This window comes from Molossus molossus, unplaced genomic scaffold, assembly GCF_014108415.1.
Source record: "Molossus molossus isolate mMolMol1 unplaced genomic scaffold, mMolMol1.p scaffold_m16_p_20, whole genome shotgun sequence".
Lineage (NCBI taxonomy): Eukaryota > Metazoa > Chordata > Mammalia > Chiroptera > Molossidae > Molossus > Molossus molossus.
In genome coordinates, this window is record NW_023425356.1 from 20,774,369 (window position 1) to 20,791,729 (window position 17,361).

At 41.8% G+C, this 17,361-nt stretch overlaps 1 protein-coding gene across 3 annotated transcripts in view; it reads left to right on the top strand.

Annotated features, from left to right (window-relative positions):
• The first annotated feature begins 1,067 nt into the window (after positions 1-1,067).
• The window catches only part of POGZ (pogo transposable element derived with ZNF domain), a 53,912-nt gene continuing 37,618 nt past the window's right edge, over positions 1,068-17,361 (top strand). For 2 of the 3 annotated variants that reach the window (XM_036271917.1, XM_036271918.1), the window contains exon 1: positions 1,279-1,370. The gene's annotated coding sequence lies outside the window, so the exon portion shown is untranslated. Of the gene's footprint in view, positions 1,371-17,361 lie in introns of all 3 variants that reach the window. The other variant, XM_036271916.1, reaches the window with a different exon arrangement.

The following is a 17,361-nucleotide window of genomic DNA, read 5'->3' on the forward strand; positions in this document are numbered from 1 at the left end:
CCATGGCTGGGAGAGTCCACCCTTGTTGAGGGATCAGCAACTAGGGCCATGGAAGCCAAGGGAAAAGGTGTTTTGGGCAGAGTACATATCTTCTTCCCAGTCTTCTCATGTACTGTCCTTTGCTCTTCCACATAGCTCAAAAACGGCCTCCTGAGGCAACCCTCACCAGGTATCAGAAGTTCCCCTGGTCCTGGAGCTAATATTTGTGTATTGCTCAAAGAGCAACAACATCTTCAAATATCTAAGAAAAATATTAACATTTTAACATCTTGGAGGTAATAAAGGACGATATTTCTTAGCTTCCTGGAAAAGAGGTTAGTTTTTGTTTGGGAAAAATAACAGGAGGATAGTCTTGAATGGACTAATCAATTTTTTGAACCAATCTATCTCAGCCATGATTGAAGCAAAAAGCACAGTTGTCGAGTCTATGGTTTCTTAGAATTGAGTATCTTTCCTGAGTTTATTCACAATGATTTCAAAGCAGTTTTCATATATGAATCACCCTGATAAGCAATCATATGTGGTTTTCAGAATCTAGAAGGGTTCAGGGTAAAATGGCTTTTAAAGTTCTTTACTAAAGGCTGCCATAAGGCTACTTGGCTGAACAGCTCTTGAGGAAGAGTGCCATTTTGCTCCCTTCATTCCAATGACAGTTGTTGGTGCCACTGGGCCTCACCATCTGGCCTGTGGCATCAGGGTCCCCTCTTGATGAGGTAGGTACAAGCCTTGAGTAGAAAGTGGGAATATACCCAAAATTTCCCTCCAAAGTCTAGACAAGTGAACTGGGGAGTATTTTCTTTGGCCATCCCATTTTTCTCACCCACCAAAATTTATCTATTTCTTCTAAAACTAATTATTCTTTATTTCATTTTTTAAAATGTTTTTATTTATTTATTTATTTGCAGGCCCAGACAAACTTGACTAGAAAAGAAGCCCGGGCAGAGGTTAGGCTGCGCCCATGACGTGACACACACCCCAGCCAATGGAAAGGCCACGAAAAGGGGAGGGCGGAAGTGACGAGCCGTATCCCTCCGCGGGGCGAGAGGGTCGGTGGGGGGAGTCGGCGTCTCTCTCCCCCGCGCCAGCTCCTGTACACGGAGCCGCATTCCTTGGCCCTCCCACCCCCCCTCCCTCGGGGGCCCCCCCGCCCCCCTCGGGAAAAAAAATCCACCCCAAATCACTCGAACCCGAGGGAGGTTTCCTTGCACCCTCAGGGAGACGAGCTATCAACGGTTCCCTCTTCTCCGTCTCCCCCCAAGCCCCCGTCCCCTCCCCTGCTCCCACCCCCTTCTCCCGGCGCCGAGTGCAGGTCCCTTTAAGGCGACGGCGCCTTCCTCGGGTCAGACTACCGGCGGCGACGACCACGGGAGGTGAGTGAGCGAGCCTTCTCTCTCCCCACCCCCTTCTCCCGGGGGTTCCGTTATCTTTTCGCTCGGCGAGGCGTTCGGAGGCGAGACAATGAGAGGGGGATGGGGCGGGTACGCGAGGGGTGGAGGCGGGGGCCCGGTGGCGCGCGCCCTCGCCCCCCGTGAGTGGCGTCGCGGCCCGCGGCGGCGGCTGGCGTGGGGTGCGGCGCGGTGCGCGAGCGCGAGTGTGAGTGCGTGCGAGCCGCGGGAGTCGCGCGGCGGGCCGGGCCGGGCGGCCCCTGCCTGCTGCCTGCCGGCGCCCCCGCCCCCCAGCGGCCGCCGCGGCGCGCGCGCGCGCACTCGCGCCCCACGGCCCCGCACACACCCGACGTCCACACGCACGCCCCGGCGCGAGGCGTCTCGGAGGAGTGGGCGGGCGCGGGCGCGGGCGCCGGCGGCCCACTGGGGAAGGAGTGGGGGCGCGGGCGGCGGCGAGACGGCGGGGAGGGGCGGGCGTGGAGGCCAGGGGGCGAGGCTGCGCTGGGGAGGCGGGCGGGAGGGTGACGTCCCCCAGGGTGGGGGAGTGGTCGAGGAAAGATTGGGGTGCTCTTTTAGAGTGCGAGGAGGAAAATGAGTGATGGCTTAGCCTCTCCCTTGTATTATGTAATCCCCACTTGGTCCATTAGTACATCCCATGCCTTGGAGCACTGCAGTTAGTTTATCAAGTCTCCTCCCTTAGCCCTGAATTTATGAGTGTGTTGGGGGGAGGGTTGGGGGGTGGCGCCATGACTTATAAAGTGGGATGGGGCGGAAAAATATTTTCTAGTGATTATATTCTGCCGCGGTGGGCGCCATGTTTATCCTAGGGACTATTTTCTCTGAATTCTTAGCACCTAACTCTGAAAAGGAGTGATGTAAATCCACCTGCTTTCCCTCCTTTCTGCGAGTTCTGATTTCTCCTGTTAGATGGCGGGATTCCCTCATACTAACTGGACGTTTCTCTGCTCACTGGTCCTGGACATTCTTAGATCAAAAAGGTGGAGTTGAAAAGAGCCTTGTAAATCATTGAGCACAATCTCATTTTTGAGATGGAAATTGAGGTAATGTACTGTCTCAGAACAGCCTTCTTGTTGCAGACTGTAGCCCAGTTCACACACTCATTTGATACCTTCCACCGAAGCTCAAACCCCACGTATCAGCTATGTTGGGGATGTATCTCAAACTACACTAAAGGAATTCACTGAATAAGAAAGGAGCAGGGAGGGCTGCTGCTTTGTGAAGGACATTGAATTTTGAGACTGCTGTTGCTCTTGGCATTGGGGAATTGTACTCTTAAGTTCCATCCATTTAGCACAATCATGCTTAACTTTCGGGTGCCTAAAAAGTACCTTGGAGATTGTTAAAGCAATTTAGTGGGGACTCATCCCCAATTCTGTTTGGGAGGGATGGCAAGGGAGGTGTTATCTCTTCATTTTTAACTTGTTGTTCTTTGGTTGAGACTGATTAAGGGAACTTCTAGATTGAGAATTGTTAGTCCAGCATGAAGGTGCTCAAAATAGAATCTTGAAACAATTAAAATGGCAATCTATGTCCTTGGTTTCCTGCTCCTTTCCCATATTGGTAGTGTATCTCAAACTAATTGAACTAATGGAATTAAGACTCTTGGGGTGAACAGGGTTTTTGTTAGTGTTTCCACCCCCAGTGGTATAATCTAGGAAAGCAGTTCTCAAAATGTGATCCACTGACACCTGGGATGTCCTCAGACCCTTTAGGAGAGCCAGGAGGTGAGAACTCTTTCCAAAACAACACTAAGATACCATTTATCTTCTTAACTGACATTTACACTCATGCTCCAAAAGCAAGGATGGTAAAACTACTAGTGGTGTCTTAGCACAAAGCAAAGAAGTTGTACGAAACTCTACTGTACTTACTTGAGAATATTTTGATGAGGCAATAAAAATGATTAATTTGATTAAATCTCAGCCCTTGAATATATATCTTTTAAATTTTTTAAGTGTTTTTGACCAAATGGGAAGTATACATAAAGTACTTATGCTGCCTAACAAGGTATGATCTATGTTATAAGAAGTACTTGTGAGATTGAGTTGTGGAACAGCATTTGTTTGTTTCATGGAGTAACATTTTTACTTGAATGACTGACAGACTAGATTTTTACTCTTGAGTGTTTGGTGGATGTTTTCCTGAATGAAGTGAGCTTGTCACTTCTAGGAAAACAACTGGCATCATTTGTTACCAATGATAAAAATTTGAGAGTGAAATTAGAATCCTTTTTTTTTATCCTCGCCCAAGGACATTTTTGCATTTATCTTCAGATAGAACGGGAGGGAGAGAGAGAGAAGCATCTATGTAAGAGAGACACATCTAGTGGTTGCCACTCACACAACCCCATCTGGGGACAAACTGCAACTGAGGTACGAGCCCTTAGTGGGAACCAAACCTGGGACTCTCCAGTCTGAGGGCCAACGCTCTAACCGCTGAGCCAAACTGGCCAGGGTGAAATTAGTATTCTTAAAAAGTTGAAATCTCAAGTTTGACAGTTTCTTAATATTTAACAAATCTTTCTTATAACATCAATGTTGATGACTGATTAAAAAAAATGTTTTTTATTGATTTTAGAGGAAGGGAGGGGGGGAGAGAGAAACATCAATGAGAAAGAACCATTGATGGGCTACCTTCTGCAAGGCTTCTATTGGGGATTGAGCCTGCACATGGGCATGTGCTCTGACTGGGAATTGAACTGGTGACCTTTTGATGCATGGAACCACACTCAATCTGCTGAGGCACAGGGGTGAGGCCAATGACTGATTTTTATGTTTTTGTTGTTGTAGTTGTTTTTAATTTTTTTTAGAGAGGAAGGGGGAGAGAGAGACATCGATGTGAGAGATACATTGGTTGATTGGTTGGCTGCCTCCTAAACGCCCCCCACTGTGTGTGCGGGTGTATATATGTTTATGTGTATATATATAAATATATATAATGAAATGTGTCAAGGTTTGGAAGATGGGTGTAATGTTTCAAAATCAGCATGGGTAAAAGGCCTTTCAAAAGGCAAGATACACCAGTGAATTTTAATGTAGCAAAATACAAAAAGTTCATTGATAGGGTTTCAGATTCCTAGATGCAATTATCCTTTAAGAAACTACCTTTTTTTTTTTTTTTGCCCTGGCCATTTTGGCTCAGCGGTTAGAGTGTTGGCCTGTGGACCGGAGAGTCCCAGGTTCGGTTCCCACTAAGGGCGTGTGCCTCTGTTGCAGTTTGTCCCAGGCTCCAACTGGGGCCATGTGGGTGGCAACCACTCGATGTGTCTCTCTCACGTTAATGTTTCTTTCTCTCTCTTCCTCCCTGTCTCCCTCCCGCTCTACCTGAATGAAGATGAATGCAAAAATGTCCTTGGATGAGGATAAAAAACAAAACAAAATAAAAAAAAGTCATTTTTGAGTTTTATTATTGTTTCAGTATACATAGCTATCTGTAAAGTTTTTTGTTTTTTTTTTAAATACTTCTCCCTTTTCCTACCAACTGTGTGAGGCCAAATCTTCATTATATAATTTAACCAAAACAACAAACAGAGCAACAGACTGAATGCAGAAGCAGCTATGAGCATCCATAAAAGGTTAAACAGTGTTATTCTCCTCACTATTTGGGGGAAAATAGTATTAAAAAATGTTTTTATTGATTTTTTTTTTTTTAATAGAGAAAGGAAGCCCTGGCCGGTTTGGCTCAGCGGTTAGAGCATCGGCCTGCAGTCTAGAGAGACCTGGGTTTGGTTCCCACTAGGGGTGCACACCTCAGTTGCAGTTTGTCCCTGGCCCCGGTTGGTCGTGCGGGTGGCAACTACTCGATGTGTCCCTTTCACATCGATGTTTCTCTCTCTCTCTCTCTCTCTCTCTCTCTCTCTATCTTCCTCCCACTCTGTCTGAACAAAAAAATGGGAAAATGTCCTCAGGTGAGGATTAAAAAAAAAATAGAGAAAGGAAGGGAGAGGGAGACAGAAACATCCATCGGCTGTCTCCTGCACACCCCTACTGAAGATTGAGCCAGCAGCCCTGGCATGTGGTCCCACTGGAAATCTAAAGGAGGCAAGTTCTAGGTTCATGGGATCATGCTCAACCTACTGAGCCACACTGGAGCAGAAAAATAGTAATTTTAGTAGAAAATGGTAAATGGTATTTATGTCAACATGTAATGTTTTTTTTAAAAACTTACTGATAAGTATTTACATTTTTCTGTTTTAATTTCTAATATGGCAGATATCAAAAGATAAAGTTCACATAAATCAAACAACTTTGGTGTCCTTGATAATTTGAAGAGTGTGAAGGGGTCCTGAGACCAAAAACTATGAGAATCACTGTGTCTGCCCCATGTGTCTCTCCTCCTCCTGAGATCATCCAAATCTGCCTCCATTTAGGAACATCTAGAGACTTTACACATGTTAGAGTTAATAACTTAAGAGGTAGTGACTCGGGAAATAATTCTAGGGCAATCCTTGGTTTGAATCCTGGCTGGGATATTTACTAACTGGAACCTTGGGCAAGTTACTTAATCTCTATAAACTTCAGTTTTGACCTCATCTGTAAAATGTAGTACTTAGGACAAAACGTGGGAATTCGTTGACATAATGAGTGTAAAATACATAATAATGCCTGGCCATATCACTGTAAAATAAAATATATTTCCAGATAATGCTTGAGTCTTTATTCTCCATATATGCCTTTTTTTTTTTTTTTAATCCTCACCCGAGGACATTTTTCCATTTTTTGTTCAGGTAGAGTGGGAGGGAGAGAGAGAAACATCGACGTGAAGGGACACATCGAGTGGTTGCTACCCGCACAACCAACCAGGGCCGGGGACAAACTGCAACCGAGGTACGCGCCCTTAGCGGGAACCGAACCCGGGTCTCTCAGGACCGCAGGCCGACGCTCTAACCGCTGAGCCAAACCGGCCAGGGCTCCATATATGTCTTTTTGTTGAAGGTGGAGACCTCTGATTTAAATTACAAATCCTAGAGCCTTTGTCATATTAATATAGTAAGACTTTGATTCTTCGGCATTCTGGTTTGTGACATTAAGCCATAGGCACCAAAACGTTTTTGTTGTTAATACTCATCCGAGGATATTTTTCCATTGATCTTTAGAGAGAGTAGGAGGGAGGGAGGGAGAGAGAGAATACTGATGGGAGAGAGACACGTGGATTGGTTGCCTCCTTCACAACCCCAACCTGGCCAGAATCCAACCTGCAACCGAGGTATGTGTCCTTGACTGGGTTTCCGGTGACCGGTTTGGTTAGAGAAACTCTAACTGCTGCGCCGCACTCACCAGGGCCACAAAAACATTTTTACATGTAACTCTGGGGAGGAGAGAAGAGCAAGGTTTTGCTAATATTTAGCAGAGATAAATGCAGTAGAGGGACTAGAAATGGAATTTACAGCACATACAACTGTCAGTGAAGAAAAGTTTTTCTTGGGAAAGGGACTCCTGAATATTAAACCCTTTAAAAATAGAGAACTTTGGCAGTGGCCAATTTGGCTCAGCGGTTAGAGCGTCGGCCTGCGGTCCAGAGAAGCCCGGGTTCGGTTTCCGCTAAGGGCACATGCCTTGGTTGCAGTTTGTCCCCGGCCCTGGTTGGTGGTGCTGGTGGCAGCCACTCGATATGTCCCTTTCACATCGATGTTTCTCTCTCTCTCTCTGTTCCTCTGTCTCCTTCCCACTCTACCTGAACAAAAAAAAATGGAAAAATGTCCTCTGGTTAGGATAAAAAAAAAAATTTTTTTTAAAAAAAATATTCTTGAGTAAAGATAAACCAAAAAGATAAATAAAAATAGGGATCTTATTGCTTACTTTAGTTGTTTTAGTAAACAGTATATAACTAATATTTGGGTGCTTCTTGATAGGAGATTTGTTGTCACAAAATGGAAATCATTTTGTGTTTGGGAATATTAGATTATTAAAACTAAGAACCCATTGTGAATACTCTGTAACAGATCCTTTGAGTGACAAAATGGCTATGCAAAAGATTGGATAAATAAAAGCTTCTTTTTACAGGTTTAACAATAATTCGTTTTATAGCCATATTAAGGAGTCAGCCATGTAGTTAATTTTTTTTTAAACCTCAAATTGAGGTAACTTGAAAACAAATATCAGTTTTTTTGAGCATTATTATTGCTTATTTCTCACCCTAGAGCAAGAGAGTGGTATTCTTAAAGTTTTTGTTTTTTTAAAACATTTTTCCTGTTTCAAATGTTCTTTTTATATTGATTTATGAGCTTGGTATGTACTAACAGTGAATTGAAAATGTTAGATTCTGAATTTTCATCCCTGGAGTTGACTTTACAGCTATGAAAGAAACAGATAAATTGAAGGAATTCAAAGCTTCAAGAGCCAGATCTGTCAGGGGAGTTTTGATAGAAACAGATGTTTTCCTAATCTTATTTGAGATGAAGATAGGTAAACATTTACTGCCTATTAAATACCTCATAAGTAGACTGACAGGTATATCTGCAGGATTCTTTTTGCTTCTTTTTAAATAACAGATCATTTATAAAGAGGCTCTTTGTATCTTGCCTTTTCAATTATATAGGCTTTTACTGATTAGCTGATAATATAGGACCCTAGTATAAAATAGACTACCATATTTTCCAGCATTTAAGGTATAATCCACTCCTCCCTAAAAAGGTCCGTACCTGGTACACCCATATTATGGATGGAAGGATGAATGCCAAAAACTTAAAAGACTGGGAATTGATAATAGTCCTGTGTGAGCTGCAGTGTTGAGTAAAGCCTACCTAGTGCACAAAAATCATGTTACTAGTATAATTGCTACTATAAAATACAGAAACCATATAGGTTACCAAGATGTTGAATAATGGATTGGATTAATGGAACATGGCAGTATTCATCTCATCTTACAGTGTCTTAACCCACCTTAGATTAATTTATTTTTCTAATGTTATTTATTGTTCTGCATCTTAAGAAATATGTATATACAATCTGTATGAAAATTGCTCCTAGAAATAAGAACAAGTTAACAGAAAAATTTAATCAACAAAGTTACCAGCTTGATTAATTAAAAAAGATAGTGACAGCCCAGCCGGTGTGGCTCACTGGTTGAATGTTGATCTATGTACCAAGAGGTTGCTGGTTTGATTTCCTAGTCAGGGCACATGCCCAGGTTGTGGGCCCAATCCCCAATGGGGGGCATGCAGGAGACGGCCAATTGATGTTCTCTCTCATTGATGTTTCTGTCTCGCTCCCTCTACCTTCCTCTCTCTCTCAAATCAATATTTTTTTTAAAAAAGAATATTGTAGTATAAAATACCACAACCAAAATATGAGTAGGTAGTTTTGCTCCCAGCAGGAGGTAGAAAGGGGGGAAGAGAGAGAAACATAGATGTGAGAGAGACACATCGAGTGGCTGCCACCCACACAACCCCAACCAGGGCCAGGGACAAACTGCAACCAAGGTACTGCCCTTAACGGGAACCGAACCCAGGACCTCTGGTCGGTGGGCCGACACTCTACCGCTAAGCCAAACTGGCCAGGGCCTGGCTTTTTATAAATAAAATTTCATGTATGTATAAAAGGGTAAAAGAATACTACAAGGAGTACCTACAGCACCTAGATACTATAATTAATAATTTTTTATTGATTGATTTTTTTTTTTTTTAGAGGGAGAGAAAAATTGGTTTATTGTTCCACTTATGCATTTATTAGTTGTTTGTTACGTGTGCTCTGACTGGGGATCGAACCCACAACCTTAGTGTATCAGAACGATGCTCTAACCAACTGAGCTACATGGCCAGGGATTAGATGCAACAATTTTTAACATGCTGGCATATTTTATGTCTCCTAAGAAAATGCCAAAACATCTGTATATTTGCTGAACCAGTTGAAAGTCACAGTCATAATACTTCCACTAAATATTTCATGGATTTGATAAGAATACATTCTGCTACGTAACTCTAAATACCATTATCCTTTCTAAGAAAATTAAAAATAATTTCCAAATGTCATCTAGTATCTACAGGCATGCCTTGGAAATATTGGGGGTTTGGCTTGGTTCCAGACTATCATAGTAAAGCAAGTCACATGAATTTTTCTGTTTTCCAGTGTATATAAAAGTTGTGTTTACAATATACTGTAGTCTATTATAAAGTGTACAGTAGCATTATGTCTCAAAATACAATGTGCTGGGAACTGGAAACAGGAAGGAGGGGGGTCAATGGGGGAAAAAGGGGGGACATATATAATACTTTCAACAATAAAAAAATCCAAAAAATGAAATAAAAATACAATGTGTAGACCTAAATTAAAAATACATTATTGGGCCCAGCCAGTGTCAGTGAATTGAGCTTCGTTTCATGGACTGAGAGGTCCTGGTTCAATTCCTGGTCAGGGCATATGCCCAGATTTTCCAGGCTCAGTCCCCAGTGGGGGGCATGCAGGAGGCAGCTGATGGATGTAGCTCTCTCACATCGATGGTTCTCTTTCTCCCTGCTCTCTCTCTCTAAAAAATCAATAATACATATTTAAAAACTATAGAAAATACATTATTGGGGGGGAAAAGGAGGAACGTCTGTAATACTTTCAACAATAAAAATAAAAAAAAATACATTATTGCTTTAAAATGCTAACCATCATCTAAGACTGTTAGAAAAATGGTGTTAATAGACTTGCTTAACACCGGGTTGCCATAAACCTTCTATTTGTAGAAAATACAGTATCTATGAAGCGCAATAAAACAAGATATGCCTGTAATCTATATTCAAATGTTCCAGTTGTCCCAAAATATTATTTATAGCTTTTTTATGAACCAGAATCCAATAAAGGTTCACATGTTGCATTTTGTTATGTCTCTTTAGGTTTTTTTTTTGGTGGTGGTACGTGCCCCTAGCGGAACCGAACCCTGGACTGTCTGGTCCGCAGGCCGACGCTCAGCCACTGAGCCAAACTGGCCAGGGCTCTTTAGTTTTTTTTAATCAGGTTTGGTTATCTCACTGTGTGTGTGTGTGTGTGTGTGTGTGTGTGTGTGTGTGTGTGTGTTTGACATTTTTAAGGAGACCATTTCTTTTTTTTTTTTTTATCCTCACCCGAGGATATTTTTCCATTTTTTGTACAGAGTGGGAGGGAGAGAGAGGAAGGGAGAGAGAGAGAGAAACATTGACGTGAAGGGACACATCGAGTGGCTGCCACCCGCACGACCAACCAGGGCCGGGGACAAACTGCAACTGAAGTACGTGTCCTTAGCGGGAACCGAACCCGGGTCTCTCCAGACCGCAGGTCAACGCTCTAACCGCTGAGCCAAACCGGCCAGGGCGAGACCATTTCTTATATATAATATTTCATACTCTGCATTTGTCTGATTATTTCCTTATAGAAGGTTTCACCTTCTGAATTTATCTCATTATTTCTTTGTGGTGCTATTTACATTTCTATTGCTGTATTACCTATAAACCAGAAATCACATTTAAAGGCTTGCTTTAATTTAGGGTACACATTGCCAATGACTTTTCTTGTTGTTTTACAAAAGAACAAGTCATAGACCAAACAGCTGATGACAGGTAGAGTTTGGATTGTTGGCTAACATTTTTCTGTTTAACTTATTACCCATTTAACCTTTGGCTTTTGAGATATAGAGCTACTTCTGTAACTAAGTTCAAGCATAACAATAAGACTTTGAGAAAGAACACAGAAATAGGATTGCATCATGATTTTGGTTCACTGCCCTCTGAGAAAATGATTCAGAAGTTGAAGAGGAAAGAAGAATTGATATATTTAACAAAAGCAACCCACAGAGGAATTATAAAGGGGTTACAACCAGAAATTTTGGAAATGGTGATTAGTTTAGAGGTCTTTGGGAAATTGTTTTCACAAAAAATTTTCACCAGTCAACACTGATAATGACACATACTGATAGTAAAAATAATGATAGTAACCATAATTTTGGAGAGTTAACATCATGATGCTTCAGTTTTATGAGGAGAAATTACGTACCTGGGCCAGAAGTATGTAAAAATGGCACAAAAGTTGTTAGATGAACGTGAAGATAAAATCTAGTTTTACAGGTAGATGATTATAGGGTGAAATAAGCTACATGTATATGAATTTTATAAAAGTGTTTTTACTGTGTAAGATGTAACCAGTTTGAAAAATTTCTAGGAACCTATTCTGATCATCTTTTCTGTTGTAGTGAGGATAAATATATATATATATATTTTTTTATCCTCACCCGAGGACATTTTTCCATTTTTTGTACAGATAGAGTGGGAGGGAGAGAGAGGAAGGGAGAGAGAGTGAGAAACATCGACGTGAAAGGACACATCGAGTGGCTGCCACCCACACGACCAACCAGGGCCAGGGACAAACTGCAACCGAAGTACGTGCCCTTAGCGGGAACTGAACCCGGGTCTCTCCGGACCGCAGGCCGACGCTCTAACCGCTGAGCCAAACTGGCCAGGGCGAGGATAAATATTTTAACAAGAAATGATGGTTCTTTGCATAGAATGTGGAATGGTTTTTTTTGTTTTTTTGTTTTTTTATCCTCATCTGAGGACATTTTTCCATTTTTTTGTTCAGATAGAGTGGGAGAAAGAGAGAGAGAGAGAGAAACACCGATGTGAAAGGGACACATTGAGTGGTTGCCACCCGCATGACCCAACCAGGGCCGGGGACGAACTGCTACTGAGGTACGTGTCCTTAGTGGGAACCGAACCCGGGTCTCTCTGGACCGCAAGCCGACACTCTAACCGCTGAGCCAAACCGGCCAGGGTATGGAATGGTTTTGTTTTTTGTTTTTTGTTTTTAATTCCCCCTTTTCAGGACATAGATTCAATTTGATCAGGGTTTCTCAATCTTGGCACTGTTTACATTTTGGGCGACATGAGTCCCCAGCTGGCTTGTGCATTGTAGGATGTTGAATAGCGCTTCTGGCCACTACTTAATAGATGCCGGTAGCACCCATCTCCACCCCATCCCTAGTTATTTACCAAAAGTATCGCTAGACATTGCCAAATGTCTTCTCAGGGCAAATTATCTCTCTTTCAATATCACTAAGTTAGATAAAACCCACTGGCATACGTGAAGTCTCTTTCATGATGTCCTTTGTGCACTAGGTTTGCTGTTATATAAGCTGTGAACAGCTGTTGAACCCAAGTCCTTTTGGCAGATGTGCTGCACAACTTTTAGCTCTGTTGGAAATTGTATTGAGGGTAGAAATGAGCTCTTCATTTGTAAGTCAAGGTCTAGCCTTTTGCTTTATCAGCCCCCCCCACCCCCAGCCCCCAATTTGCTTGGAAAAGAACTTTATTGTGTTTATATATATATAAAGTTTTTTACAAGTAGTTGAGAAATTTGTTTGGTATCTTTGAGGTGATCTGTGTATATTTTGGCTGGAAAAGATAGTTACTTACTAAACGACTTGATTTAACTAATTATATCTTCTTTGTTAACCTTTGATTGTCCTTAAATTTTTTAAACTGTATATCAGTTCTACCAGTCATGAAAATGATCAAGGCATCTTGTTACTGGAAGGGAAAGGGAATGCATACAGTTGGGATAGGGTAAAAGCAAAAGTAATGAGAGTTGTTTGTTGTTGTTTTTTTCTCTTTCTTGACTTTAGAGGAAGGGAGAGGGAGAGATAGAAACATCGATGAGAGAGAACATCAACTGGCTGCCTTCTGCAAGCCCCCCACTGGGGATTTGGCCCACAACTTGGGCATGTGCCCTGATTGGGAATTGAACTGGTGACCTCTTGGTACATGGGTCAATGCTCAATCACTGAACCACACCTGCTGGATGCCTGGAACATCTTGTCTATCAGATACAAGAATTTTATTGAACACGGCAAAAGTTTGTGTCATGACTTGGGAGCGGATTGAAGAAGTTGTTACTGGTCAAAATAGGACACCTCGAAGTTATCAATAAAGATAACTATGGTGGCCCTGGCTGGTTTGGCTCAACAGAGTGTTGGCCCGCGGACCAGAGGGTCCTGGTTTCGGTTTCCACTAAGGGCATGTACCTCAGTTGCAGTTTGTCCCTGGCCCTGGTTGGGTCGTGTGGGTGGCGACCACTCAATGTGTCTCTCTCACGTTGATGTTTCTCTCTCTCTCTTCCTCCCATTGTATCTGAAGATAAATGCAAAAAATGTCCTCGGGTGAGGATAAAAAAAAAAATACTACAGTGCATCAAAATATATATCAAAACTGTTTAAGACTGCTAGTGCAATAACTCATTATTTTGCAAACTGGTAAATAAAGGGAAAGAATCACAAAAAATAGAATGATCAAAACTTTTACTATGTGAATTGTACCACTGGATGACCAGATAGTAGCTGTATATATATATTTGTAATAAAGGCATTCCAGTTAAGAGATGAAGAAATGAGCTCTTGGCCAGGTGGCTCAGTTGGTTGGAGTGTTGTCCTGTACACGGAAAGATTGTGGGTTTGATTCCTGGTCAGGGCACATACCTGGGTTGCGGGTTTGATCCCTGTTGGGGCCCATATGGGAGGCAACCGCTGGATGTTTCTCACATCAGTGTCTGTCTGTCTTTCTCTCCTCTTTCTCTCTCTTCCTCTGTCTCTAAAAGTCAATAAAAAACATGTCCTCAGGTGATGATTAAAATAAAAAAGAAATGAAGGGGAATGATAGATTTAGACTGACTGGACCCAGGCATTGAACATGCCTCCTGATGTAAGAAAACACCACCCTTAAGAGTAGATGGGGCCCTGGCCAGTTTGGCTCAGCGGTTAGAGCGTCGGCCTGCGGTCTGGAGAGACCCAGGTTTGGTTCCTTCGGTTGCAGTTTGTCCCCGGCCCTGGTTGGTCATGCGGGTGGCAGCCACTCGATGTGTCCCCTTCACGTCGATGTTTCTCTCTCTCTCTCCCTTCCTTTCTCTCCCTCCCACTCTATCTGTACAAAAAATGGAAAAATATTCTTGGGTGAGGATAAAAAAAAAAAAGAGTAGATGGGGTGGGCTCTCCCTCCTAGGAGCATGCCCATGCCTTTCCCTTCCCCTTCTTCTTTCCCTACAGGTATACATCTCCTAAACTCTAGGGGACCTCACAAGACTTGCAACCCAGAAGCAGTTAGCAGCTAACCCTCTGAACCTGACCCCAAGGCTCCCTTTTCTCTGACTTTAGTGAGACAAAGCAGCCCAGCCTAGACTCTCCTGTTTACTTCTACCCTAGGCCCTTTCTTGCTTCACTGTCCCCTGCTTTAATAAATGTCTTCTAAAAAAAAGAGAGAGAGTAGACAGGGAATGGGAAGGTGATGGGGGGGTGGGGTTCAACCTGTATCTAAGAAACTTATCAGAGAATCATAATAAGTGGACCTTATTTGGGTCCTAATTCAAATAAACTTTAAAAGTTGGTATTTGAGAGAATTTGAAATTTGAATGCTGACTAGATATTTGAAATTAAGGGACTATCAGTTTTTAGGCATGTAATAGTACTATAATTTTTATGGTATATGATTTTTTCAAGTCCTTATTTTTTAGAGCTACATACCAAAACATTTACGAATGAGATATTAGGGATTAGCTTCAAAATAATATGAAGGAAAGGGGGTATAGATGAAATAAGATCAGTGTTGAGTTGATAATTTTTGAAGCTGGATGATAGATTCATGTCTGATAATTTTGTATTTAATTAAAAGTCTTATCTTCAAAATAGCAGAGGAAAAGAATCACTACATGTGGAAAGAGATTAAACATGAGTAGAAAGGGAAGATCTGTACATTTTAGTACCGCATATGTAGTAATTCCTGTCTTTAGTAAAAAATAGTGGAAAGGTGACTATATGCCATGGATCACTTGAAAGACCAAAGAGAGTAATGGTGTTTTTTTCTTGAACCTCTTGGTGAAGATATTAAATGCAGTATTTCATCATATTAATGGGTTTTTTGATAATGAGAACTACAAGAAGAAAGCTAGATTTGCATTTTTATTTTTAAAGTTTGCAAAGTATTTAGGTTGATATCTACTGTGGCATGGCCATCTTTCCAAAAGAGTTAAATTTTTGGACTCTGAGCTAAAATGGTGAAATTAAAGGAATCATTATATTTTGAGATAAGAGTCTAGGTCAGACTTGAGGACTGAGAAACTTGGTTTCTGTGTGTCTTTTAGAGATGTTCTGGATATAAGTCTGTAAAATATGCCCAGTCAGCAGATTTATTTATCCTTATTGGTTTATTCCCTCTTATTCTCTGTAAAAAAAATCGTGAAAAATATTTTCTTAAATTTTTCTGTTTTGAATCTTCAAAAAAAATTTTTTTTTCTTTATTGATTTTGGAGAGAGAGTAAGGGAGAGAGATAGAAACATTGATGAGAGAGAACATTAATTGGCCGCCTCCTGCATACCCCCCACTGGGGATTTGACCCACAACCCAGGCATGTGCCCTGACTGGGAATCGAACTGGTGGCCAGGCAATGTTTTGAATCTTTTAATTTACATTGGCTGCCCTTTCAAAATCTACCTTCCCACTCTGTCTCTTAGAGTACTTTTTTCATGGGAGGAATAACATAATTTTACTTTGGTCAAATGGAAGAAACATTCAGTATTCTTTTTTTTTTTTTATCCTCACCTGAGGACATTTTTTCATTTTTTGTTCAGATAGAGTGGGAGGGAGAGAGAGGAAGAGAGAGAGAGAGAAACATTGATGTGAAAGGGACACATCTAGTGGCTGCCACCTGCACAACCCAACCAGGGCCGTGGACAAACTGCAACCAAGGTACGTGCCCTTAGCGGGAACCGAACCTGGGTCTCTCTGGACCGCAGGCCAGCGCTCTAACTGCTGAGCCACACTGGCCAGGGCTCAATATTCTTATTAAAAGTCTTTGTTTTGCCTGGCCAGTGTGGCTCAGTAGTTGAGCATCAACCCATGCACCAAGAGATCCCTGGTTCAATTCCCGGTCAGGGTACATGCCCAGGTTCCCCAGTGAGGGGCATGCAGGAGGCAGCCAATCGATGTTCTCTCTCATCAATGTTTCTATCTCTCTCTCCCTTCCATTCCTCTCTCTAAAGTCAATAAAGAAATAAAAAGTAATTGTTTCATGAAATTAAACAAGAACTCAGTCTCTTAAGATATAAATACTTGAGATAAAAGACCAGCCTTTGGATATGCTAATATTTTAATGTCCACGGGCATGACATTGAAAACCACAGTTTGCCTTCAGATAGCTCTATTTATTTTGAAGAAAAGTTTCTACAGATTGCTCAGCCTACAAATGGAGAGTTTGCTTGCAGCTGGTCAGAGCTGAAATAAGATCCTTGAAAACCACCTGTAGAGGTTATCTATAGCTTATATTTATTCTGCTGGGTGTTTGATATTTATGTGTTAATCATCTGGTGGCTGTGGCTTCGCAAAGTTATACAGCAAAGAACATATATAAAATTAAGTAATAAGGGGGGAAAAGTTTAGTGTGGTATCTTTTTCAGTGGAATTAGACTGGAAAATACAGAGGTGTGTGGTGTAGTTTTGGTTCAAAGAATGTGATATGGACTTGGTTTCTTTTTAATTCGGTTTATGGCTGGCTAGCATTGTCTTTAATATATGTAAATTAAATATGAAACTAAGAAAATTTAAGTTGATACCTTAGATCTCTTTCTTTTTGTGCTCATTCCTTCTCCCCCTTGTCGTTTTAGAAAGACAAATAATTAAACAGAACGTTAGAAACCTCTTAGAAACAAGTTAAGCACTTTACCCATTAGAACCGGGCACTTGGCTATAGCTAGGTAACTCACTGGGACAGGCCTGTATTTTTTAAATTTTAAAGGGAAAGATGCCATCTGTTGGACATCTCGCAAACTGATGGTATCAAAATGTATGGACCTAAATACTTTGTTTGGTTGGTTATTTTGCTTTGTTTTATTTTTTGGCTTGGGGGGTGTGGCGAAACTTTTACTGAGATACTAAGCACTGAGAATCTGTACGAAAGTCTTCCTTCCTTTGAACATTGAGCAGGAGTGCTACTCCCATTCCAAGACAAAGAAATTGATCTTT